The sequence below is a fragment of the Triplophysa dalaica genome, chromosome 24, assembly GCF_015846415.1.
Source record: "Triplophysa dalaica isolate WHDGS20190420 chromosome 24, ASM1584641v1, whole genome shotgun sequence".
Lineage (NCBI taxonomy): Eukaryota > Metazoa > Chordata > Actinopteri > Cypriniformes > Nemacheilidae > Triplophysa > Triplophysa dalaica.
The window spans coordinates 3,677,676-3,691,478 of record NC_079565.1 but is presented as its reverse complement, the minus strand read 5'-3'; the positions used below and the strand labels follow the sequence as shown (position 1 = coordinate 3,691,478).

General features: G+C 37.8%; 1 long non-coding RNA gene and 1 other non-coding gene across 2 annotated transcripts; one reads left to right on the top strand and one right to left on the bottom strand.

Moving 5' to 3' along the window:
* The first annotated feature begins 844 nt into the window (after positions 1-844).
* LOC130414686 (uncharacterized) lies at positions 845-10,149 on the top strand. The gene is made up of 4 exons (XR_008905647.1): positions 845-1,115; positions 2,258-2,441; positions 3,530-3,810; positions 9,672-10,149. It is a non-coding gene; the product is annotated as an uncharacterized LOC130414686 (long non-coding RNA).
* A 3,478-nt stretch (positions 10,150-13,627) lies between these two features.
* Positions 13,628-13,700, bottom strand: trnar-ucg (transfer RNA arginine (anticodon UCG)). Its single transcript has one exon. It is a non-coding gene; the product is annotated as a tRNA-Arg (tRNA).
* Positions 13,701-13,803: the final 103 nt, after the last annotated feature.

Genomic DNA, 13,803 nt, shown 5'->3' with positions numbered 1-13,803 from the left:
TGCATAGAACAAACTGTGAATATAAATCTAACAATGACGAAAAAGAAATGAATATTCTGTATAAAGGTTGATCATCATTGACTTGATAGTTCACACTTGTTTGCATTGTCGTTCGTTTTTGTTAATTCGCCTTTCAAATCTTTGAGAAATCTTGATGGCAGAAAATAAATGAAAAAACGCGCCCATTTATTTGTATTAAAAAACCATACATTTAGAAAATTCTACGTTCTTTTTCTTGTTTAGCAATACATGTATTTGAACATACTTTCGTCACTAATTCTAAATGATTTAAAAGTTGTCTTTTTAATAATAAACCCATTTTAATCTTGCACTTTGTTATTTCAAATGATTGTGTCACAATGTGCCCAACTGTGTTTTGAACTTTTTGAACCTCTTCAAATATACATTGTGTTACCAGTAGTTTCTTTAAAATGTATATAGGACAACACAACTTTGTATAGGCTAGTGAATTAATGTGAATTATACACAATTATTTTTATCCTGTTGCGTTTGTTTGTTTAAGCTGTTTATCTCAGTCCCTCTTAACCGGATTTTATAAACTACGAAAATCAGTAAATGAATAAACAAACACATCAAAGCATTGACCTGCAGTCAGTTCTGTTAATTAAGAAATTTGCCATCGGCGAATGCTCGGTCACATCATTACAAGAGCAGCGCACAAAAGCGCCTCGCGTCCTTGCGCTCCGATTGGTCGGTCCCCCGGACGGCGCGCGCTTGCGCCTGTTATTGGCCGGTCTCACGCTGACGTCACTGCAGGAGAGAACATACTGGGCAGGAAGCTGAGGACTGGTACCAAAGCTGCGCGAGCAGGAGGAGAGGACGCGCGTCAGCAGCACCAACATCATCATAATCGATATAATCGATGGAGAGTTTTCCACCTGTTGTTACTGATTAAGGCGGCACAGAAAGGTTAGAATTATTTTAAGACAGAAAGGAGAAAAAAATCCATTATTTTGTGAGTCTAGGGAGCAAAGAAGACGTTGTGGATTACAGACATGCTGCATGTTGCAATGCATCGGTACATTTCATGGGTTCCATGTGCAACGCGTGAGGATACTCATGGCGAGTCCATTATGCACGGAGGACATCAAGAGGTACGATTTACACTCTTACATAACTATAAATATGAAATGTGCTTTGTTTTCAGGACAGTCTGTTAGATTTAGAGAAAGCTGTAGAGACAAATAAATGAAGATATTTCGGCTCTGCAATATATAAATGCAGTTCATGCAGGCGACCCATTTACTATTTTATTATATATATATTTAATGTTAAAGTGTGTTCACAAATATGGCATAAGTATTATATTCGTTCAGAGAAAAGGGCAGCAACCCAATGGGTGTCGTTCATCCTTGACCGTTCAGCCAATGCAATATAACCATCACGTGCCTTTTCCTCTTGACGAAACTCAACTTATGTAAGTTTCGTAACATCCCACATCTTGTTTATATCATTATTTATTAGTTCATATTATTTAGTAGAACAGAAGTCGAAGATCACGTATCCAACAGTTAGGTACAAGCACATTTTCTAAAATTAATGTTAATGACAAGTTTGCTTTGGGCATTAAAATATTCTTACGATAGTTGAAAGGTTTCACAAACACAATATCATAAAATTGTGACATTTTTACATTCTCAAAACTTGAATAAATGTTAAAATGCATTATTTAACACTTTGCGGGTGAAATAACCTGTCAAATAGATTGTGTAGGTTTTGTCTTTTATTGCACAATTTTCGCATTGTGAAAGATTTTGTGAAGTTTAATATTACTTTTTTGATCGTGGAACCGTGAATAATCTCTTGTTTTATATAATATAATTTTTCGTGTATTTTAAACTGATGTTACATGTATTGAGCTTTGCATGAATTGTCATTTTGCCACAATAAAATACGTCTTAGTAGACAAATTTGGGATTTGGCCATGTAAAAATACGAATGGCCTTATTAGTCAAATTATACATATGCGAAAAACATACCTATTATGATTGAATAATAGTAAGTCTTCATCTTTCATTTTGTACATTTTAGTTTTGTAAAATACACTCTTGGAAAGAAATTTGGAAAACGAAATTTCTCGTCTGTGAGCATGATCATTATTTCAATGAATGACCCATTTGGATGTTTTAAATTAAAATGTAAAAATGTAAATAATACAGTTCACATGATACTCCTTTTCTTTTGAGTTTTTAAATTATATAAGTTATATAACATGTATTTGTGATTTTTTTTATAGATGTACTACTGCAGTCCTATCATCAAGATCGTCGCTTGGGCCCAAAGCCTCTTTCAGAGGGTTGGTTTCTGTCTTTGGTTATCTAGCTGTATGAGTTATAACACTTTTCATAAAGCTAGATAACCGAAAGTAGAAATAATCCTCAAAATACTGTAAACTGGTGTGACGTCAGAGAGTGCCTCAGGTAATTCCTTTGTTCATTTGTTTTATGCATTTTTAATATTTTCATTTAAAAGAAGTCATAAAGAATATACTAATGAAAATCAGCGTTGTAATGTTTGTGATATTCTATGATGATGTTGAACATACTGAAAGTTAGCAATTTACCAACATAACCCAGCTGCACATAACATTGCAGAACATAATCTCGCTCCTGAATTACTTTATCGCAATATACATTTATAATGAGACTGGATTATTTACAAAATATGCATTGATGTATAATCTTGTGACATGTTTTTCCAAAAGAATTCCATTTTGTGGGGCAGTGTATTATGACTATATCTAGTAAAAGAGATTCGATTTTGGCGGGTGAGATGCTCACCAGTTCACCAAACAAAAGAGGTACTCGAGGGCTATTTGTTGGGGTCTCTACCCTAAAAGGAGGCTTTAGGATTGTCCTGTAGTCCCATTTAGGCCCTTTGTGCTAGATTTCCCCGTGTGAAAGACAGAAACAATGCTAGCAGTACAAACACTTATTCATGGCCTGTGTGTACACACGCAGGGTGAGCAGCCTATCATTGCACAAAACCAGCGCTTCCCTAAATGAAGATGCTTTTAATTCTTTTGGAAAACCTCTGAACAGAGCAGTACTCTATTGCGGCGGTTAATAATACACTGTGCTGGCTAATTGGTTGGATTCAGTGAAGTATGTTTCTAAAGGCCGATGAGGATGTTCCCATGCATTGCTGGAGTTTTCCCTGTTTTTGCCTTTAAAATGGAGGGTATTCACTGGTTGTTTAGAAGCATGCATGCACATCTTTAAAAGTGCAAATTGACAGATTGTTTTAAATAAACCCATAAAAACCCTCTCTTAAATAGATTTTAAATCCACTCCTGTCCTCCAAACTAACCCTAGCATTTCAATCCTGGCGCGAATATAAAACACACAAGACTGAAGAACTAAAAGAAAATCCCATCCTGTGCAACCATCATGAAACAAACCAAGAGACGGTTGCCATGGCATCAGCCTGGCAATAATAACACAGTGTTTTTAATCCCCCTTATTCATGTATCCCATACTCACCCCTTCTTCCATCTTGCGGCATACAGAGCGATACTTCCATCCACAAAATGGCACAATAAAGCAACGGCACAACCATCCAAGAGAGAGGAAGAGAGCGAAAGAGATGCTTAGAGGAACGTGGTATCTTTCCTTCTCCGCCTTTCCAGAAACCCCTAGTGCCATCTGGTTCCCCGTGGGGCTGGGGAGAACCCATGCCAGGGCCAGCGGCGTGGCAAACCTTGTCCTGGCACCAACACAGACTGCTGAGGGAGGCCATCTTGACAGAGATTTCAGTAGAAGCTAAGATGGCTGGGCTGACACATGTAAGGTGAGTTGCATCATGGTCATTTGTGTGTGTGTGCATATCGGGGATATTACGGCTCCTTTAATTTGCTTCTCTTGCTACTAGCCTATCTGATCTCACTTCACTAATTAACGATAGGGTTTTGGCGGGGGCTTGGCGAGGAGGGGGATGGCACCGAAAATAAATGAACTGAACGACAGTAGCGGCGACTGCTATTTTCCTTTGTTTAATGCTGCAGTGCGCCCTGATATGATAAGAGACATCTCGCATCATTCGTTAAGGAGATAAATTCGATTCGGTTAGAAATTCGATTAATGAACCTAAAAACTACTTACTATTTCAAAACGCTGAATATCTTTAATAGCAAAAAGCAATGAAAGATATGTCTTTAAAAGACAGATACTATTAGGAGCATTGTTTAGAGTTTTTTTTAAGTGTATTGAATATATGTCACATTTGTCAAACTTGAGGCCTGTCAAAATATCACTTTACTATAAAATCATCCATTGGATTTTACTTTTTCACTTGTAAACTATTATACAAACGTATTATTGTTTGTCCCCATAACAGCATTGCACACAAAAAGAAGTTTTCTTTCTTAGGGGCTTATTTACAATTCAAATCTCTTACTTAATTGTTTGTAGCTGAGAACGGATAACGAGGGAGGGAATCAAAAGAAGAAAATTAGGAAACTGGGCTGCTAATGAGTAGCGCTAAGCTAAGAATCTCTTGACACAGATGCAATGAATAGAAGGAGAGCAGGGGTTGGGTTTTAAAGACACAGACAGAGTCCATGTATCTTCTCATGGGTGTTGAACCCACCATACAGGACTATTTTCTTCACACAAACAAATGTATAATCTGAAACGTTGCAGACTAAGTGCTAGAATATCTCAATGCTTGAATAACGCTTGAATATTTATTGCATAATTATTGAATAGGTAAATGCATAAATGCATAAATGTATGAATATATTAATGCATAAAGACATTGATAATCTTTCAAGTTCCTTTGAATAACACAGTTAAAATGCTCTTAAATAATGGATTATCACACTTTGTAAAAAAATGTTACATTTAAAGCGAAACGAGATTTTAAGAGTTAATATCCTCACATTAGTTGGTTGCATTAAATGCTGCACACATTGGAATGTATGTTCTTGACAAGAAAAGAATTCGGCACACCACAAGACCCTTTAAAATACATTTTAAGAAAAGAAATTAATAAAAGCGATAATAATAATGATCCAATACTTAAAGGGGCAGTTCACCCAAAAATGAAAATTCTATCATCATTTAGGCACCCTCTTGTCATTTCAAACTTTCTTAGGCAGAACACACAAATAAAGATATTTTGAGAAGTGTTTGTTACTGAACAACCGCAGCCAGTACCCATTGACTTGCATTGGTTTTGTGTCCATACAAAAAAAGCGAACGGGCACCACTGTTGTTCGGTTAACAACATTCTTCGAAACACCTTCATTTGCAAAAGTCACACAGGTGTGAAATGGCAAGATTTTTCAATTCTCATTTTTGGGTGAACTATCCCTTTAAAGAAGCCTTTAGCATTCACATCTATCTATATTCACGTTCCTTTATATATTCATATAAATGTCAACCTTAAGTCTTGTTCACTAAAGCTTATGGACATATTATGCATTAGCTGTCCAATTAAAAATTCAATCGTGAAAGTCACCTTATTGTGGCTTGATGTTGCTCTCTGCCTTTCACACAGAAACAATTTTTCGAACAGCATGAATCGCCCCTTCACGCTCAGGGCCCTGGCAAAATCGCCAGGCAATCCCCTGGCGATCTGGCTTGAGGTTTAATGAAACGCTGAGAGAGGGCGAGGCTGGTACGAGGGCCGCCGTGGGGCCAGGCCGGCAGCTGCAGCGCGCGCGCTTTTAATGAACAGAACGTGGTGTCGGCCATTAATATTCTGCCCAGCTCGCGGCCGGTCCCTCTCACTCAATGGAGGCCCCCTCCTTTATAAAGAGCTTCGCTTTCCCACCATTGTCAGGGGCGCTGCTCCTGCATCACCACCAGAGAGGGGGCAGGGTGGGAAACGGCGATGCAGACCAGACACCACCAGATGCCAAAGACACAAGACGGTTATGCAGATCGTAGGGCCTTTGTCAGGCCGAGTGTGTGTTTGTGTGTACAGGGGTGTGTGTATGTTTACAGACGGAGGCTACAGGCCACCTGATCATCTTAATGAGTCTGCGTGTAGTTAATACGTGTCTGAGCGAGATGCAGATGTAAGCATGAAACATGTTTTGTGTAACAGAACGCACACGCTTTGTGAAAGGTTATTTTCTGTTCAGGTCATCTTGAAAGCACCACAATGTAGCTGTGTTACGTGTTTATCTCATTTAAAAATAAGAAAATATATACAAAATACAGTAAACGGGCAAATGTACTGTCAATGGTGTGACAGCAAAAATGTAGAAAGAAATGAAGATAAATCTCTAATATTCTATTTTAGATGATAACTATAAATATTAATAATATATTATTTCTAAACATTTGCCGTCACGCCATAGTACACGTGTGTTTTATTTGTCAACTACACATATATATACATAACTTTCTTGCACTGCAATCTGAAAAGATTTCCTACAATTTTTGCATCTACAGTACAGAACTACAGTTTCTGATGCATTTGATCGCTAACAAACACGGCCATATAGGTTAGCAAATAACCTCACAACCACAGCGATGAAGGTCATATGACATCAGATAAGATTCACGTGAAAACGTGATGTGGAACCATGTTTAGTTTTACGTTCATCCGACAGTTCTGAGCTTCTGTCAAATACAGGCGGTAAAGGTTTTTTCTGTGCTTTTGGGTTTCTGTGTCTGTAATTGGGCGTCTGTGCAGAAGGGCATCACAAGAATCGAGAATTGAGGAGAGGGCAATTATGCCCTGTAGCTCATTCTGGTTGGATTTAAACTTCATCTGCTTTAATATCCTTTAAATAAGTTCATTTGACCTAATTAAAACACAGCAGGATCATATTATTAGGAAGGAAATAAAACAGGATACGTTTCAGAAATGTCTGAAACTCGAGATTCCTGTAAGTCGCAAAACAGCTCCTGACTCGACTTGGTCTCATAAAGAATTGTTTTTGAGACCGCTTGGACTTCCATATAGTGCAACGGTTTAACCAATTCAAGAAATGCAACACAAAAGATATATGAAACCATTGCTTCAACACGATAGCATCACCCTAGCACTACGGTTTAAACAATTCATTGTGCGTGTTAAAGAGTTCAACTCATAAACTTCATATGTTCATTCAAGAAAAAGATGAACAGAATGTTAGAGTTCAGTAGAGTTCATTGCATTTAGTTATAAAATCAAGACTCAAAAGGCTAAATTAATATTCCAGTTCTGTAATCTAATAATTGAAGGTCTATCTACAGCATCTGTTGATGTTGTCAGTTACCAAACGATTTTTTTTTCTTGTACCTCAGTCTGTGAAAACAAACAATGCGCTGATGTGCAATTATGTCTTTATAGAAGTCCACGGTGAACAAGTGCATTTCCATACACATTTTGTTTGATTTTGCAAACTTATTTACAAGTCAAAATTATATTCAGTGGAGAAAGACAGCATGCTGTCAATAGAGCGTTATCTGTTAACAGAATCCAGGAAGATTAAATCAAGATCATGGCTGCTGTGTATTTAGGTCAAGAGCAAGGAGCAAAAGTCTGACGGCTTTTCACATCTGTGATTGTGTCCAGTTAATCTGGGATAAAGCTTCGCTCGACATCAACTAAACTCTATATACCTTGATGTTTAAGTGTTAAAGAAAAAAAGTAATCGTTTAAATATTTTTTTCTATTTTTAGGTGTTGAGAGTTTGATCTGCGTGCAGTGTTTCTATTTTAAAAAAGGTTGTGAGAAAAGTATTTGTTAAATCTTGCGTTTAACTTTGTCAAATATGTAACCCATCCTTCATGTGCCATTCGGAGTCTTCAAAAACGTCCAATGTAGGTCAAACTTAATCTTGGTCTCCTAATGGAACTTTAGCCAAGAAGTAATCTTCAGAAAAAGCCAAGCTATTAAAGACATATTAAGTCACAACGGATATTTCTCAAGCCGCACGTCCTGACGGGGTCCTCAAACTGAGCATCTACAGTCACAAAAACAAAAGCAGAGACAAAACAAGCTGTTTTATACATAGTCAAGCTGTTGATCTTCTTACCACAACACGGCATCTGACCTGATTCTGTACGGGCGTTTGGTGGGGGGATAATTCAGTTGTCCAGAGTCTTCAGGGACAGTCGAGCAGAGGCTCACGATCTTTAGAAGTATGTTGGTTTGTTTATGATCAAATAAGCGTCAATTAGTCGAGTACTGAAAAGGATGTTTATAGTTTATTTATTAGGCTACTCATTAGCTGATGCAAAGCATCTGAAACCCTTTCGAATTCTGAGTTTAATTGAGCCTCTGTGGTGGAACCTGATGAAGTTGTGGAGGATGTAGGGAAGGAAAAGCATGTTTGGGAGCCAACACTTAATGTGCTGCTGTGGCACTGGGGGCACATGTGAAATAAAAACCCATGGGCTGTGGATAAATCTTTAGATAAAAGTGTCAGCCAAATGCACGAAGGTCCTTATGTGCATCACTGTGTGAGAAAGTCAAGTTCAAGTTCACAGATGTCTAGACACGGTCCGTTCCATACCTCCTCTATTCCCCTCTTTCTTTGCATTCGGCGAGGGGGGCTATTGCCCTTTGACCTGGGAGCAAGTTGCTATGGAACGGAGGCGAGAGGGCTCAGTAATGCGCCTGTGAAAGACGGTGCTGTCAGGACTGTCTGATGATGTGCCCCCTCCCCGCCTCCGACCGCAGCTGGGCACAGTCCCGGAGCCTGGGAATCTTCCAGCTCCGGATTCATCAGACATCTCCGCGCCAGCTCAGACCTACTCCACCCCCCACCGAGACGTGCCCCCACCCCATCACTCTAGTCTAGCCGCACCCGCACCCCACCATCTGCGGGTCTGCGGTCTCCCCGCAAGCCCAAGTTCAAATCTAGAATCCCATAATGCACCTGGCCATCATAAGCATGATGTGCGTTAGCGGCTTTGCTTGTAATTGTCACCTAATGCAAGTGCGTGGCGTATCACGAGCGTGGTTACAGTCGAGTTATTGCACTGGAGCTATAAATGAGAATGTCCATATGGATCTCTGCCAAGTGCAACCGACGTTGGTTGGCAGTCTCGTAATTGGTTGCCCGCGCTTTGGCACCGAAGGTGTTTGTTGGAGACGGAAACAGAATGACTGTGTGTGAGAATGTGTGTGTGAGAAACCGAGGGTGCGTATGCGTGCGATTGGCGAGCGGGAGGAGGCTACAAAAAAAAGCTTCATTTACATAAGCTGCATGGAGCCCGGAGAGGGTGTTCAGAGGAAAACAACAAAAAGATAAAGCACAAATCCTACGTTGTGCGGACAGAAAGAGAAAGAGCGGGTTTGCGTAGGGGAGAGGGTGGAAATTGCCGGAGAAAGACATGAAGCTGTGGCGTTGAATAGAGGCAGGAACCTCCATGCATAATATTTAAAAACTGTGACAGAGCTGTAACACTGTTTACAAAGGCCCATTGAAGAAGAGAGAAAGAGATTGATTACAGATCATTTATTTCGCTTTTGATGAGAGCGAAACACATGGAAATATTAAAATGATATCATCATCGCTCTGCGGCCTCTGTAGCTCTCTGTGTGAAGCTGCAATGAGAGGAAGACAATGACGATGTTTTACTTTGATAATTTGCCTAATTTACTCATAATGTCCACACAGTTTAAAAAAAGTCACCCGCTCTTTGGGAAAGCAGCTGTTGAAGAGGAACCTCGTACTAAAGTGCTGATGTGCTTGTCTTTTACAGAATGGACAGTGGACTGAGCTGGGATGTCCTCGTGGGATGAAATGAATGAAAATCTGGAATTAGGTCTGGAGGAACAAAGGAAAAAACCCATGCACCTGAAAGTTTGAGAGGCATAAAAACCATGTTGGTGATTGTGTGTGTGTGTGGGTGTGTGTGTGTGTGTGTGTGTGAGAGAGAGAGAGAGAGAGAGAGAGAGAAGAACAGTATTTTTTCTTGCAAACAAAAAAATGAATTGTATTGTTTTTCTGTTTAGATAAACCATGTTGTTTTAATGTTCAAAATGCTGTACACTTACATACGTCCATAGAATGTAATGTCATGTGTGTTAACTGATTTCACTAGTGTTTTGTTACCATTTCATTTGTGCATTATTTTATATCAAAATGTAATGTTTATTTTAGTTATTATTTCCTCCTCCTTGTGATCGTTTTTATATTGTAAATGCTGTGTTTGTAAATAAAAATATATATACATACTATTTTATTGTTCTGGACATTTGAAAATCTGTATGGTTTAGAAATTAAATCGTTTTTTTACAAAACATCATGTAGCATTTTGCTCGATTATTATGACATTAATTGTCTTCTATTAGTTTGTATAATCTTGGACACCTTGGACGTCAAATCTACACCTACTTGACAATACACGTTTTGATTAAAATATTGTAAGAGAACAAATACATTTTACATAATTTATACACGTGTTTTCTATTAAAAAACGAATTATTCTAAGAAATGAATTTAGGCACAAACACTGAGAAATAACCTTCACAATTTTTTAAACTCAATGCATTTTGCCACAAGAACCGAAAAACTCTGTTTTGCGAATTTAGTTGCCTAAACATTTGAGGGATGTCTTTATTTTTCTACAGTATATTTCTACAATATATTTCTACAGTATATTTCTTAACATAAAACGAAATTATAGCTTGAAGGACAGTGCATGTCTAGATTATTTTTATATAAATTGGGCTAATCTAATACCCCACCACATGGATTCAAGCAAATGCCTATGCGAAATTATCTAGTGACCTTTGAGACGGCTACTATTAAGTGTTAATTAGCCATTGAATAGAGGAGATGTGACGAGCATGCTGGGAATCCCAATTGCGAATTACCCCAGTTTACTATGGTAAAGGATGGTCGCATATCGCGTATGAATCAAACCTTCGATATTGAGCGACGTCAGCACAACTTACTTAATATTCAAGAAGCAAACGGTCGCTATTGGCTGGTTTTCAAGCAACGTAGGCGAGGCGCGTTTAATATTAAAGAAAGAAAACCAATCACAGTTGGAACGTTACCAAGCAACGTCAACGAGACCTTGTTAATATTCAAGAACTCCGTTTTCCCATAGTATGATTGGTTATTCGTTATCCTAAAGGGATTTCCTTGGCACAGGCTTTAATAAAACGAGCTGGGTTAGCTATAAAGCCAACCGTTTTAATATTGAAATGCTATAGACAATATAAAACACGGTAAAATAAATTGAAATACGAGATTTAGCCTAAAACAGAATTCTAAACACGCTACTCTTACGACAAATAAGGTAACACAACCAATGTTGTGTTATTTTTTAGTAGTCTTCAAAATCTATATAATAGATAAGCAAATGTGCGCCTAGTCAAACTAGCTTTTAGCAAATGTGTAATTTAAAGGACGATTAGCTATTGTGCAAGAATCCAGTCGCAATACTAGGCTATAGAAAAAATATAACATACAAATTAATTGTATACTGTAGTCAGTTCATTAAGAAATTACAATTTTCAAACATAATAGACTAAATTATATGGCTATTAGCCTATTTAAACGAAACAAGATGAGAACAATTGGAGATATAGTCTGCAATTTAACCAATATATCCATGTGCTTACAAATCACAGGTCTACAATAGGCTGCGCAATAATATTTAAATAAAGACATGAAACCGTAAAGAAATTATATATAAAATCCATACTAGATAGAAAAAAATAACCATTTTGCGTTTTATAAAAAAAAACTTTTTATTTTTGCACACTTTGCACACTCATGTCTGAAAAATCTACACGTTTGAGTTCCTCGCGCTTAAACGAATGGGTTCACGTGTTCGTCCCTGTGAGCGTGCCCTTTATCACCCTTACAGACTAAACGGAAATAAAAATATTACGTCAGACTATTGATCCTTTACCGGTAATGACCTTGACTTCTTTAGTCCATCTAAATACTTGATGGAGATGGACGGGGACCGACTGGTCGCTCCCTGGAGGACAATAAAGGGGTCAAAGTTCATAGTGACAGGTCAAGAAGTGCTAATTGAGTGGCGATTTCCTCTTTCTCCCCAGTGACCAGCCAGGAGAGATGACACAGGGGTCAATGAAGCCATGATCATTTATAGAGGTGAAGACAAAACACATTATGAGGTAACAAGATGTAAACTGAGAATGATTGAATCGAATATCAGACTAAAAAGGCATTCATAATCCTGCATATTGCATAATGTGCGTTAGATGGATAGACCTTTTTAAGAAAGAAAGAAAGATGGAAAGAAAGAAATGAAAGAATAAAGGAAAAACATCTAGACCATAATTTTCAGACTTCATTAGCTGAAACTAAAGTCAACAGAATTGATTTCTTTCAGTTTCAGGATTTTGTCTGTTCCTGAGGATATATACAACACGTTTGCATACCAATAGCGCTGGAGCCTGTGAACCCCGCCGACCCCTTGACCTCCTTCCCTTGAACATGAATAGCAACACTGAAGGCCGGGACAGGCCTTTCAGCCACCAGAGTCGTGCCTAAGCTCCTAAACATGATGATTTAATGTATCCTCACCCCCCTGGGTTCCTTTCGCCCAGACGAACAGAAGTTTGTTTAAGACACAACCCCCTCTATATCTCCCTCTTTCTGTCTCTCTCAGTTACACACAGATAAACTTCCCTCCCTTCTTTTCTCCGAGCTGCACACTTGGCGAAATTAAGGGTCTGATCTAACAAGCGCTCTTTCATTCACTGAGAAAGGCAGTTTCTTTTCAGCTGCCTTCTAGGGCTGCACAGATGAGGAAAGAAAGAACATTTACCTAATCTGAACCCATAATAATCTGCATATTACGGGAGGTGTCAGAAATGGACTTTTGAATATAAAAATATATTATATAGCTGCATGTGTACATTCAAGTTCTTGTGGGCAATAACTTGTTTAATAATGAAGTGAGGTTTATTATAATTACAATGAACAGAGGGACCTCTGAAGGCACCTATAGATTTGCATTTTAAAGGAAAATTCAATGCTCGTACTTCTAGAATCTCAAAAGAGACATCTGATGTTTTAATTAAGATTGTACTCAAGTTATTGTTTTCACTACAATTTTAACAAATAGATTTTACAGATTTTAGTTGATCAGGTTTTAAGTTTAAATATATATATATATATATATATACATTTTCTAAAATGTTTAGGTAATTATTTTCGTTTTTGTGTAGAGAACACATAGGCCTTTCAAATTAGGACCAACAACTAAAATGTGACTTAAATTGGCATTTGAATATCTGGTATATTTGATATCTAATCATAAAAATAACCACGAACGTGTTTATTGTCATCTTTAAACAGAGAACGACCTATTTAATTGGTTATGCCTTTTTTTCTTGACTGGTATGCTGTCGCCCCCTTGTGGTAATGTTAAGAAAATGCACTGGAAATTTCGATTAACGGAATAATTTTAGTGCGATTTCACCAACTAATATTTTAAATCTATTTGTTTAGAGGGTCTTACTGTTGCTTAGTATCGCATATAAATATGTTCTAAATACGTTTTAAATAAAAGTATGTCAAAGTTTTTTCTTAATGTTTAATATTGATTTTATTATTTATGGTACTATATGATTATGTATCTGAGTATATCTTACATAAAATGTATGTGTTTCTTTTTTAGGACTAGTTTCTTGCTTCTTTGAGTTACGCATGTTAAACTAAAAAGATCGACCCCGGCAGGACTCGAACCTGCAATCTTCTGATTCGAAGTCAGACGCCTTATCCATTAGGCCACGAGGCCTACGCTAACAAATAGAAAAACATATGGCTATATACAATAACGAAGATCGGTGTTATTTGAGAGTCTTTAAGCAACGGATTAGCACCTGTATTTTACATTTATG